The 13,716-nt window shown below is 37.6% G+C and overlaps 1 non-coding gene across 1 annotated transcript; it reads right to left on the reverse strand.

Annotated features, from left to right (window-relative positions):
• Positions 1 to 6,157: 6,157 nt before the first annotated feature.
• TRNAA-UGC (transfer RNA alanine (anticodon UGC)) lies at positions 6,158 to 6,230 on the reverse strand. The gene has a single exon. It is a non-coding gene; the product is annotated as a tRNA-Ala (tRNA).
• Between the last annotated feature and the right edge of the window lie 7,486 nt (positions 6,231 to 13,716).

A 13,716-nucleotide genomic window follows, 5' to 3' on the forward strand; every position in this document is an offset into this window, starting at 1 on the left:
TCCATCCAAGATGAATCTTTGTTCTTGCAGGACGTTTGTTTCTGAAGCATCTGTGTGAAGAATGACTGGTTTTATGACAGTGCTTACATGGATGAAGATCAAAACAGTGATCTTTCAAATGGCCAACTCGGTCATAGTGTTGGCATTTTACGATCTGTTGTTGTTGTTGTTGCGGTGGAAGAGGAGTAGAATCTGGAACAGCTGGAGGTGAACTGTCATGAGGAGCAGGTGAACTGTCATGAATAAATCCAACACTCTGAAACTGAATGGGCTTTGAGTAGTCTGGAATATGAAAGGACAAGTCCTTGTCATATCCAAGACCAGTTCTGTGCTTGTTGTGGACAAGCTGTTCCCAAGGTCTGATGATGGGCTTGGGAAGTGCAGACTGAGTTTCTGCATCTGCATTTACAACTGCTGCTTTATTTGAATGAACTGTAACATTATTGACTTGTTGCTGATGGGTGGTTGTCTCAATGTTTTGAACAAAAACAGGTTCAGAATGATGTCTATTTTGATGTAGCTCTTCTTGCTGTAGCTGTGATTCAATCTGCAAAAAATCAATCTGTTCCTGTGCATTTTGTAGACATGTCTGAATTTCTGAGAGAGATCCTATGCTGATTTGTAATGTGTCATCAACAGTAGATTCTATAAGAGTTTTCATGAACTCTAACACTTCACTGATTCTGGCAATTTTTCTTCAATGTCAGATTTACACCTTAAAAACTGATCACAATTATTACTTAATGCAGAAAAGTAATATCCACTTACAGTACACAGCAATATATTGTATAAATGTGTAGCAAATGAATCAGGGAATCAATGCATATATATGTAGACATAAACTATAATGGGTTTTAAATACAATGCCACAATTGGGGCAGCAGCAACTGCAAACTTGCTTGAATCCTTCAAATACTCCTTCACTTTCTCGGCCAGTGGAAAAGAATAGTCAAGTTCAATAGCGACTGTAACCATTCATGATAACATGTGGAACAACTACAATTGTGGGATTACAAATTCCCAGAGAAAGAATTGTACATAATCTCATAATCTTATGTGGAACAATGCAGATATATAAACCAAGTCAACATTGCAATTTCAAGGGTTTCATAGTATAATTTCTCCACCAGCTGATATAACTACCGACTAAAGACACTTGACTCACTACTCAACGCACATACCAGAAAACAAACCCGTCTTGTGGTAATGATATTAAAAGCTCTTGGTCGCTTGCCTTCAGTATAAGATGAGAAATGCTACCAAAAATCAAAAAAACTTTGATATCCAATGCACCACATAAAAATTCAATGCGCCATGGCAGATTCAAACTTCATTGTGGACTCTGCAAGTTGTTACTTCTCTCCCCTTATAAACAACAAATATTTTCAGCGGGCAGGGATGAGTCGTTGTAGAAAATACAAAGTTGGCCTATGCAGGTCACGAACCAACTCTAGAAAGATTGCTTCAAGCCTTGAACCAACTGTCTTCTCAAATTAAAGCCACAGGACTGAAACAAAGTTTCTGAAAATGAACAGGCAAGAACTCCTCAACTTCAATCACCAAAAATCATTTAACCAATTCAACTTGGCATCTCTAAAAGAGTCTGCTACAACAAAGATAATATGGACTTGTGGAAAATACAACTCATTGTTCGATGCATTCGACCTTCCAATAGTAATTTATCAGCCACCAAAGTATGCACTCGGCCTTTAGATATCAGTCCACCCTTATCAATAATGTTTAGTACTTATTTATTTGCTTCACACAGAGATATAACTAAAAATAGCGATATCTGGAAACATAAGAGAAAACGGTACTGAAATATAGAACCTCGGTAGAAGTTTCAATTGTATAAGATGAAGATTTCCCACTTTTGCAATACCCAGAAATTGTACCCAAGAGCAACCTTTTCCTCTGACATTGTACAATAGTGGTTTCAACCACCTGAGTATGACAAGCTCAGTCTTCTGCAATTTTATGCCAATACGAGCTCCTGAATTCCACAAGGAACCCCCAAAGACAAACTCCCACAAGCCTTCAAACCGAACTTAGTCTCAGTTTATTCTGTCCTGGGACTTACGACGACAATTTTTTGAATCGTACCAAAATGACTAATGCAATTATACTTATGGTCTTCATGGCACTTTACATACCATAATTATACATATAAGGAGAGCACACTTGCCAACGAACTATTTCCAACAAACTCTGTAGATTGTTTTCAATGGAACGCGGCCTTAATAAGGAAAATAGCTCTAAAAAATTCAACGTGCCAGTCAAATATTCACGGCAAGACAACCTTCAAATGGTTGTCCATAAAAGCTTCAACAGAGAGCTTAAATTTGCACAATACCACCACTCAAATCAATGCATACCATGTCAGGAATATTCAACACATACTAGTATCTAACGCAATTCACGGTATTTAACAGGGACTAGCGCACCAGCTCCAGCAGCAGTGGTCGAAGATAGCCACTTGTTTGAGGGGGCGCCGTGGAAAACAATGCCGAGAACGGTGGCAGAACCATTTGCGGCCTGACATTAAATAGTTTCCATGAAACAAAAAGTGGAAGGTTTGTAATTCCAAAGACTTTTAAAGCAGAAAGCGCTCATATGGCAGGCACCAATAATCTGAACGCCGTACAAGAATTTGAAACTGATGGAGTAAGGGCACCAAAAATGGAGTGTGAATGCTGTTATTGGGAATTTCAATTAGAAAATATGGTGCGCTGTTCAAATGGGCATCTGTTTTGCTTGCATTTTATTGTTGTCGTTGATCGAACTCCTGAATAAGAGATTAAGAGAATAATCCGATTTCTTTATCCTGAATAATCCGATTAAGAGAAGGACGAAAGCCTGATTTGGAATGCGATGCGGTTAAATTCAGGGCGCGGAGGAACCAAAACACGAGCGAAGAGGTGCTTATTCCATATTTAAATCATATTGAATACTGTGGGTCTGCAGCTATTATTTGTGCGACCAGTTCCGGAGGTATTCTCAAACTGTTCAACGAAGTATTTACAAAACCGAAAACATAAACCTGTGTGCAGACTCTAAGCAGATGGACATTCTTAATGGAACAACCATTTAGTTGTGGAAACAAGTTGTCGGTCGTTTGGATGAAGAAATCAACGAAGGCAAAATATGTTCCAAACCCCGAGATTGTGTCGACAAAACCCTTAAATAACCCTGTAAGATTCGGCAGAGGTTGGGAAAAGAGCTCTCCGGAATTTACATGACCTTGTAGTATTGGAACCCTTTTGACTTACATTATAGAAGCATGAAAAGAGGATAGTAGTCTCGGCGGTTTCCGGAGTTGCAGAGTTGCGTGAGCGAGAACGGCGGAACAAAATCCGCTGAGGGGAGTGCGACAGCAATAAATGAGGACAATGGCAGCATATGGCAGAGGTGAGCAGCGACTGTGGAGGGTCAGGTCGGAATGCAACGAATAGCTCTGAGCAGAGAAATTCCAATGTGGGCCAACCAGATATCCAATGCAGATAATAACAATGAAAGATAGAGCTGATTTGAGCGCACAGTTACTACAGTGAGTGTTGAGTGCAAACAATGATTAAAAATACCATATGGCAGAGAGGAGCAACAAACATTCCCCTTCTCGCAGACGGTTATGAACAGCAAACGTTTATGGATAGACGGGTCAGCCAGAGACCAAAAATAGAGACCTGTGGATTTCAAAGGTCAGGAATGTCAGGGATGGCAGAGCCAACGCGCCGGACTTTTAACACACACATTGTGGTATTCATTCAATGCATCGAAAATTATACATATGCTAGCACAAATATATACAACGAATTCAACACCAGCACATGAATTAATCAACCAACAATATCACCGAGAGTTCACGAACCACATAACATTAATGATCAATGCATAGGTTTGGTGAGAGAAACACAACAAAAGGCCACAAGCAAACAGTGACTCAAATATGAGCAGGGCCAGAATTCGCCTGCTCTGATACCATGTTAAACACACATGGGCAGCAAGAGAAAATATGAAAGATAAAACATGCAGTACAATTTTTATTGACAAATGATATACATTTATAGTACATTATGTGACCGTTGGGTTTCACATCCCAAGGTCTCTTGGACTACTTAGTCTATTCAGCTTCCACACTAACCCATTTAGGATTAGGTGTCCAACATTATTAATACACATAGATTTTAATAAAAATAAGTTTTAATATTTGAATTTTGATTTTTGATCTATATTTTGTATTTAAAAAAAAAATTTGGTGATAATCACATGAGAGATAATTCCCTGACGTGTTTCGAATAATCCAGTGTGGTTCACCTTGTCTTGGCATTGAACCACACTGGATGGTTACCATCCAGTGTGGTTCACCTTGTCTTGGCATTGAACCACACTGGATGGTTACCATCCAGTGTGGTTCAAAAGCATCGACAAATTATCTCAAATGTGATTAAGTTTTATTATTATTTACAAGTTTCAAAGGTTAAAAAGATATGAGATGGAGAGATTTGTGAATGAAATATGTCTATCTAAATTAACATAATCAAACTCATGATGATCATTAAGTTAAACCATGAAAATCACCAGCCACCCATCATGCAATCTCTTTAGTACTTGTTATGTAATTGGCATCTTGTATGGGCAAGTACATCATGATTTAATTTGCATGGAAGTAGTGTATCATTTAATTTAATTCCATTGCTTCTCATGAATATTTGCTTCTTGTGAATGTTTGTTTATTTCACAATAAACAAGAACAATAATAAATAAAAGTCACATGGTGATAATGTGCTAAAAAACAAAAGTAGTGAAAGCTAAACCAATTACATAGATGAGAAGGATGTCATTTCAGCTTGTGGTATTAGTTGATCAAGATAGATGTGTATATATATAACCTTGAGACGTATGTATATATATGTGAATGAGTATATATATATATATATATATATAGGCACACATACATCTTAAATAACTTAAATATATACCACATCTTAAATATATATATATATATATATATATATATATATATACACACATCACATCTTAAATAGCTTAAATATATACTACATCTTAAATATAGGAGTAGATGTACATACCATATCTCAGAGATATGAATAATTGTATATACAATATTTCAAATCACTATAACTTAAGAAAATAAATTTTAAAATATAATATATAAATTTTAAATTTAAATATAAATATTAAAAATGGAATAATAAAATTTAGTGTTTTTTTTTTTTTTTTTAATTTAACTTGTAATAAAATAGAATAATTATTAATTGTTTCTTCAATTTTATGTTACCAAAAATATATGTAAGTGATGCTTAAATATATGAAAAGATATGAAACATTATTAAAATATTAAGTACACTTGAAAACTATTTTGGTTTAAGAACTGAAACATAACAATGTGCTTTTAACAATTACATGTGACATTGCAATAATGTAGATGAAACTTAATAACATCTTAAGATAATTTATGGTCTCTCTAGTTCGAAGTTTGAATAAATACTTTTAGCTTTTCCCAATAGATTTTTGAAAACAAAAACCACATTACCACAATTCCAAAAGAGCAAAGGCAATAACATTGTCACCACGTGGCACTTGTTGTAAAATGATATATTATATTAATAAATAATAATCAAAAACCACATTACCACAATTCCAAAAGAGCAAAAGCAATGACATTGTCACCACGTGGCACTTGTTGTAAAATGATATATTATATTAATAAATAATAATAAAACATAATATCAACTTCAAAGTGTAGATTTTAGATTTAGAGGAATCAATTTTCTCTATCATTGTCAGGAAAAATAAAATCTAGTACATATTTTTCGAAAAAAAATAAATTTCTTTGAATTCTTAATAGATTTGATTCCTTTTATATTTAATAAGTATATTCAAAATTAAAATAGATCTAGGTATAAATAACTCAATTTAAAAAGAAAAAACAAGATTATATAATAATAAATTTAAAAATAAAAAACTAGATTATATAATAACTCAATGTGTTAAATATGTTCCGCTGGCATAATTCGCAATAAATATGCCATATGACATCATGTATAAGGGAAAATCGCCGGGCCACGGATTCCTTGCTGTTGTTCGTGATTCTTATGTCTTAACAACCTGTGTGTACATTAAGCGAAAAGGAGGGTGGAGATGCGGGGTATCGAACCCCGTACCTCTCGCATGCAAAGCGAGCGCTCTACCATGTGAGCTACATCCCCATATTTTCAATCACCCTATTGTATGCATTTTTAATGATTTACACGTTTGTAACCTTTCTTAGAAACTGCGAATCCACGTAAAGATAATATGCCTTAATTTTTTTTTGAAAGGACATGCCCGGCGCTGCAAAGTTTGTAAGTAAACTCCATTAATTCTGTTAAAAAATTCAAATTTCTTCGCGGCAAAGCTTTTTCAAATTTTCATTCTAATCTTTTTTTCATCACGAAATGATTAATAATTAATTTGAATTATAGATTTTCAATTTTTATATATCTATTTCAGTTTTCTACCTTGTTCACGTTAAAGTGCAAATATTTATGTGTGTCTTGTGTTTTACCTGGTTCACGTTGAAGTGGAAATATTTATTTATGCGTTTCAGTTTTTAACTGGGTTCACGTTGAAGCAGAAATAATATTTATTAGTGATATTTTTTAATTTTTTAAATATTATATATTAATGTATTATTAATTTTTGTTAAATAAAGTTTAAGGAAATTGAATTTATATTAGTTAATAATGTTGTGATGTTAAACATGTTGATAGGTTTGAGGGTTATTTTAAGCGGTTAAGTTTTTGTTTTTAAAGCATTTTGTTAATGGGAGGTCGTCTAGTTAGTGGGAGGTTATAGGGTTAATTTTCTTTGATGCCTTCAGGGTTAGGCTTTGCTAATAAGTTGGCGGATGTGATCTCTTCGGGTGGATCTCTTATATTTCCTTCGAGAAAAAATTAATAATTATAATTATAATTAATAATTAAATTAATTTAGGTAAAAAATGTTAAGCATTTTGAGTTGGTAAAATTACATAAAACTAATAATTATAATTATAATTAATAATTAAATCAACCTAGGTTCATATTAACTACGGAAAATTAAACCAACTTAAATTCATATTAGCTACGGAAAATTAAACCAATTTCGGTTACAGATCTGCCAAGCACAGAGAAGGATAATGATTAATTTGATTTCCAAGTCAATACAACATATTGTTTATATTTTTTAAATTTAATTTATTTTTCAAAATAATTAAATAAATTTAAAATAAACTTTAAAATGATTAAATTCTCATACTATTAATATAGATTCATCTTAATCTCAAATCCCTGGGTCTGGCCCATATAGCCAATTCTCCCATAGTCAAAACTCATCTTTGGCTAGACGGTAGTCATCATACTCCCTGATTTATTTATCTTTAGGGATCAAATTTCTTGATCTGCAAAGCTCTTTTAAAGTGAAAACCTTGAAAAAAGGTTTACACTTTCAAAGATTTGATCCCATTTGGCATTTGCTAAATCCATGATATATATATATATTCAAAGGAAAAAAAACATTGGATATTTTATTAATTGAAAATACATATATCGTTCAAAAGTCCACCATGAGCTCCATAAAAAATACATATAATACTAATGGCTTCATAAAAATTCAAAACAAAAATATATTTGTACTCCACAAACTAGCCACGTCCAACCAAAAACATAATAGGGTTGTCTCATATATATATATATATATATATATATATATATTCAAAGGAAAAAAAACATTGGATATTTTATTAATTGAAAATACCAGTGCATATATCGTTCAAAAGTCCACCATGAGCTCCATAAAAAATACATATAATACTAATGGCTTCATAAAAATTCAAAACAAAAATATATTTGTACTCCATAAACCAGCCACGTCCAACCAAAAACATAATAGGGTTGTCATATTCATAGAATAGTAATGTCCAAAAGTACAAAAACCAAATAAACAAAACATGAGTCAAACTATTGGATCAAAATATCATGGCAAGAGTCAAAACAGGGCGATCTCTCCCTCTTCCAGAACCGCAACATCCAATCTGAGTCTGAAATGAAAAACATCAGGGGACGCCCCCAAACCATCCTTGGTTATACCACTGGCTACACTGTTGAGATCCCTGTAAATATGTGAGAAGAAGATGCCAGAAAAGAGTTTAACCAACCTCTTTATATGCACCAACCAATTTAACAAGGAGGGAGGCGAGAAATTTGATTTTCCTATGAGCCCATCGATGATGGACTTTGAGTCTCCATAAACTAAAACTCGATCCAACTTTTCCCTACTAGCCATGTATAACAAACTCTGTAGTGCCAGAGTCTTGGCTCTAGAGTTTGAGTCCTCCCCACAAAACCAGTATAAATGTAGCGAGTATGTGGACTAAATAATAATTTTGCCCCACATACACATTTGCCAGCCTGAGATGCACCATCAAAGAAGCCCACTGGGAACTCAATCTAGAAGAAATTCCTCATCAACCTTGGTGCCCTGTCATAATTTTTAACTTGAAAACCATACCAAACCTGAACCTTTGCATAGATCCTCATTGTAACCACCACACCCAACTTACCCCATGTGGTTGGTTGCTACTGATAATCCAACTCCTCTTTTGTTGTTAGAGAAATGGGATTAGATCTTTTACTTTTATTATTATTATTATTATTATCAAGCATTCTTATATATATATATATATATATATATATATATATATATATATATATCCCACCACAAATACTCTAGTAGGTTCCTTCCAATAGCCATAAGTTGAGCAAGGAGATCTATGGATGAGGTTGGATTGCACTGGGTTAACATAATCGACAGTTAATGGGCAGGTACCCTGGCACAATAATGGTTAAGACCTTGGGTTCCAGGGCCTCCATCGGATGGTCCATGATGGCCCTACTCATCTAATGGTTGACATTATTTGCGCCACCCCCTTTGCCTCCACTATGATGTCACTAGGAAAGGGTGTCGCAACACCACCTCCATTGTCCAATCATTGGATGGGATATCATCCATCCATTTGAGGTGGGGCATCAGATCTCTAACCCTTGTTCAAGCCTCTCCAGTCTCATGTCTCCACATCATCTCGATGCTTTTATCCCATCGCTCTTGTTAAGCTCCACCCTTTAACCAGTCGGGCGAGAGCCTTTGGGACACATCACCTCGACACCTTGGTCTTAGTACTTTCCTCCATTACACTTCCTCATACCTCTAGGCGGGGACCACTGGGCCACATCATCCTATTGATTTTATCTTGATGCTCTCATTAAGCTCCACCCTTTAACCACCCAAACAGGACCCTCCAAGGTACATCACCCTGATGCCTTGGTACTGGCACTTTCCTTCGTTGCACTCCATTATACCTCCAATTAGGGACCCTCGGGATACATGGAGACTGTTCTGAGAGCCCCACTCCTAACCAATGGGATGTACCTCCACTTCCAAGTTGGAGGCCTAGCTGGCCCAATGCCTTGTCATCCTAACACCCTTTCCTCGTGTATCCTCTTGAATGACTGAGAATTAGCCCACTGGGCCAGCTTATTAGTGTCCCACCTCTAATCCAATGTAGTAACCATCAAGATGGCACGGTTTCCAGCGCATCATGGCTGATGTTATCCCTGCCAACCCCCTTTGTTATACAAATTAAAACTTTGGGATAGAGACTCTGGCTAGGTCACCTTCCCTTCGGTCAATAGCGATAAGGTGAGAGTCTCGAAAGCTAATCTATGGTGCCAAGGCAGTTTTTCCAATCTGATTTTTCTTATAGACTTATCCAAATAAACTTATAAACTAAGGTTTGTTTGATCTTGCCACAACGCGCTCTGAGCAATATTAAGCCTTCGAACATGGATTCATCCATGACTTAGATGCGATGGTTTTGCAACCAACTGGACCTAAGCCAATGTTCCACCATGGCCTGCTAATCACCCACTGTTGTTATCCTCCTGAGCATGCGATAGAGCCACTTCAACGAGTCTTTGGCCCCTTGGTATTCCCCGTTCTTGGACAAGGAATTCCACGCATGTCAGCGTTGGAAAATATTTGGCCACCCTTTGATATGGAGGGGCAGTGAATTATTGAAGGGCTTCCACCTCTCCTTCCACACATCAAGGAACCCCCAATGGTTCCCATCGACCCTATAGCTTGCAGCTCTTTCACCAGCTACCCTATGGAGCTTGCCGAAGACCTCCATGGTTGCTAAAAATGGGAGGCTGGAGTAGGGTTTGTTGCCAAATCAAGGGTTATTATGGTTAAGAGAGGAAATGATCCTCAACCTTAACACCATGCCATGAAAACTATAAAAGGCTTATAACCAACATATGTATACAGACCTTGTCAACCAAGGGTCTCCATTGTAACCATTATTCATAAATAAAAGAGATTCTTGTGTTGAACACTGTCATGGTTTGGTTCATATCCTTATGGACCCTTTTTAATGCCTTCAAGGCTTTACTTTGTATTTTATTCATTCTTTCATACCAGAGATATATTCATGTATTCCATAAGTGTTGAGATTGCAACAAGATGATGGAGCTTAGTGAAAAGAGTCGCCTTCACTAAGTGGGCCCGCAGGCAAATTATGGCACAAGTTCTATTTTTGATCACAGTGTGGATGATCACAGTGTGCGTGATCACAGTGTGGGTGACCAAAGTGTGGGTGACCACAGTGTGGGTGACCACAGTGTGAGTGATCACAGTGTGGGTGATCAAAGTCTATTTTTAGACTGGCTGTCAAAAATAGAAAAGTCAAATATTATTGTCTCATAATAATATTTGGACTATAAACTTGATCTTATTCTCTTGGAGCACTTCAGTTTGAGCTACAGATGTGGCCCATGCAGCTGTCAGAAGGAAGTATGCTTTTCTTATGATTCAGTTGAGTTGTTGCATGCATGACTTCAGTTAGAACTCAATCAGTTGAGTTTGGTGGAGTTGATTGTGGAGTTGATGGAGTTGTGTTCAGTTTGACTTGGTTAAACTAGTTGTAGTTAGTCTAACTGCAAATAGACTAATGATGAGTTGTTAAACTAATTATTAACTCATAATACAACTATAGAATACATCAGTTAACTCAGTTGCATGTCAGTGCATGTTCAGTTCAGCAGGGACAGGTGTTAGAGAATCAGATTGCTATCAGTTGTGACTATAGTTGTGCATCAGATCTTGCACAATCAAGGGATTGAGTATGCCAATGAGTTTGCTCATGTATTTGCCCAGTTTGTAGCTTCTGCTCACGTCTTACACATTGTGAGTGATTCTTTGGAGGTAAAATATGAGTTTGGTAGACCATTCTCATTCATTCTTGAGCAGGTATTGAGCAGTGGAGGCAGGCAAGCAGTGGAATAGATTTGGAGATCAGATCTTAGCTGTATTGTGTGTAACAGGTGGAGTTGGTACTGGATTGCTTGTGATAAGCATTGTACTTTGTAATGTTACATGGTCTCAGTCATTAATATACATATAGTGTGGGGTTTTTAGCGAGATGCTTTCCCTGGGTTACATACTGTGTTAATGTGTGAATGCTCTTGATGTTTTATTGTTATTGATGCTGCTATATTGATGATCAACGTAGAGGAGCTTATGTATTGTGTATGTATTCCGCAATAGTACATGATCAGGATAATCTCTGTTGAATATGTGTTAAATTATTCAAAATTTCTACATGGTATCAGAGCTGTTGATCATCAGATCTACTATTCAGGAAGTGTTTACATTCTATTTCTTCAGGCAGAGTCTGTAATCGGGCCAGGTAGCCTCTGGATTCATCCTTCCTTTGGAAGGTGAGATATCCGGTGAATGCCCATACAGTCAATCTCTGTACGAGAAATATTGTGTTCTCACGAATCTTAGATCGGAAGCAGTTGAGTTTGAGCTGGTGGAAATCGAATTTGCAGCAGTGTTGTTGAAATGTCTTTCAACGGATTGCAAATGTTATTCCAAAGCAAGAGCGACCTGGCGCTCAAGGATAAACTCAGAAACAATAAAGGTGAGAATGGATCTTCATCAAAGGTATCTGATGAAGAGAATTGTGCTTTGGCTGCCAAAGCAAAGAAAGGGAAGAGCAAGAAAGCTTCTCAGTCTGGTACGAAAGGCAAGAAGCAGGATATGTCCAAGGTGAAGTGTTTTCACTATCACCAGCATGGACACTATGCCACTAATTGTCCGCAGAAGAAGAAGAACAAGCAGGCTGCTGGATCTTCAGCAGGAGAGGCTCTAGCCTCACAGTTTGAGCTTGATTTTTCATTGATTGCATGCTTGGTTTCAAGTGTGATGGGATCAGTGTGGTTCTTGGACAGTGGTGCGTCTTTTCACATGACGGGAGATAGAGATTTGTTCTCTGATCTGGAGGACAAAGATCTTGGAGTGCACATCGAGATGGGCGATGATGGTAGATACAGTGCGACCAATATCGGTACCATTTCCTTTGAGAGGGAGTCTGGTAAACCCTTCGTATTAAAGGAAGTCATGCATGTTCCAGGATTGACGAAGAATCTCATCTCAGTGGCGATGTTAGAAGACAAGGGGTATGATGTTGTTTTCAGCGAGGGAAAGGCTTTCCTATGCAGCAAGACAACTGGTGAGACCCAGAAGATAGGGGTTCGAGTGAGGAACCTTTATCAGTTGCATGTAGATGGATGCATAGCAATGGCGGGCAAGGCAGAAGTATTGGTGAGCCGGGATGATGGCGAGTTGTGGCACAGGAGATTGGGTCACCTTCACCATGGATCCTTGAAGATACTGCAGCAGATCACTACAGGGCTTCCTAAAGGCACACTTGCGCAGTCAGATTAGTGTAAGGGGTGTACTTTGGGGAAGTTTGTGGAAGCCACCTTTCACAAGAAGGATAGTCGTGCCACGAGGATCCTTGAGAGAATTCACACAGACGCGTGTGGACCTTTCTCAGTTGCTTCGACAGCAAAACACAGGTATTATGTGATTTTTTTTGATGATTTCTCTCGTAAGTGTTGGATCTTCTTCATGCAGAAGAAGAGCGAGACATATTCAAAGTTCTGTGAATTCAAAGCACTGGTCGAGAAGGAGTCGGGGAAGAAGGTGAAGGCTCTTAGGAGTGATAATGGTGGTGAATACATCTCGGACGAGTTCAAGTATTTTTGCAAGGCAGAAGGGATTCGTAGAGAGCTCATAGCTCCCCATAACCCACAACAGAACGGGGTAGCTGAGCGGAAGAACAGAACGATTGTGGGTGCTGCACGGGCAAATGTTGCATGATCAGGGCCTACCCCTTCACTTGTGGGCGGAAGCATGCAATACAACAGTTTATGTGCAGAACCGTTGTCCTCATAGGATACTTGGCATGAGTACACCTGAGGAGACTTATTCTGGTAAGAAGCTTGATCTTTCTCCTTTGAGGATTTTTGGTGCTAACGTTTACATGCATGTGACAAAGGATGCCAGGAAGAAGTTGGAGCTGACCGCAGAGGTTGGGATATTTGTGGGGTACACTGATACATCCCACAACTATCGTGTGTATTTGCCAGACAGTGGTAAAACTGTTGTGCGACGGGATATAGAATTTCAGGAGGAGAAAGCCATGAAGTATTCGCTTGAGAGGGAGCTACACTTGCATGCAGATGAGGAGCTATTAGTTCCTAAGGATGAGCTTCAGGACGTGGATCAGCCACAGGACGAGGTTCATGGAGTGGAAGAGACCACTCATGC

The sequence above is a fragment of the Pinus tabuliformis genome, chromosome 2_2, assembly GCF_031772625.1.
Source record: "Pinus tabuliformis cultivar Carrire ecotype Pingquan chromosome 2_2, CPIR1, whole genome shotgun sequence".
In the NCBI taxonomy this organism is placed as follows: Eukaryota; Viridiplantae; Streptophyta; class Pinopsida; order Pinales; family Pinaceae; genus Pinus; species Pinus tabuliformis.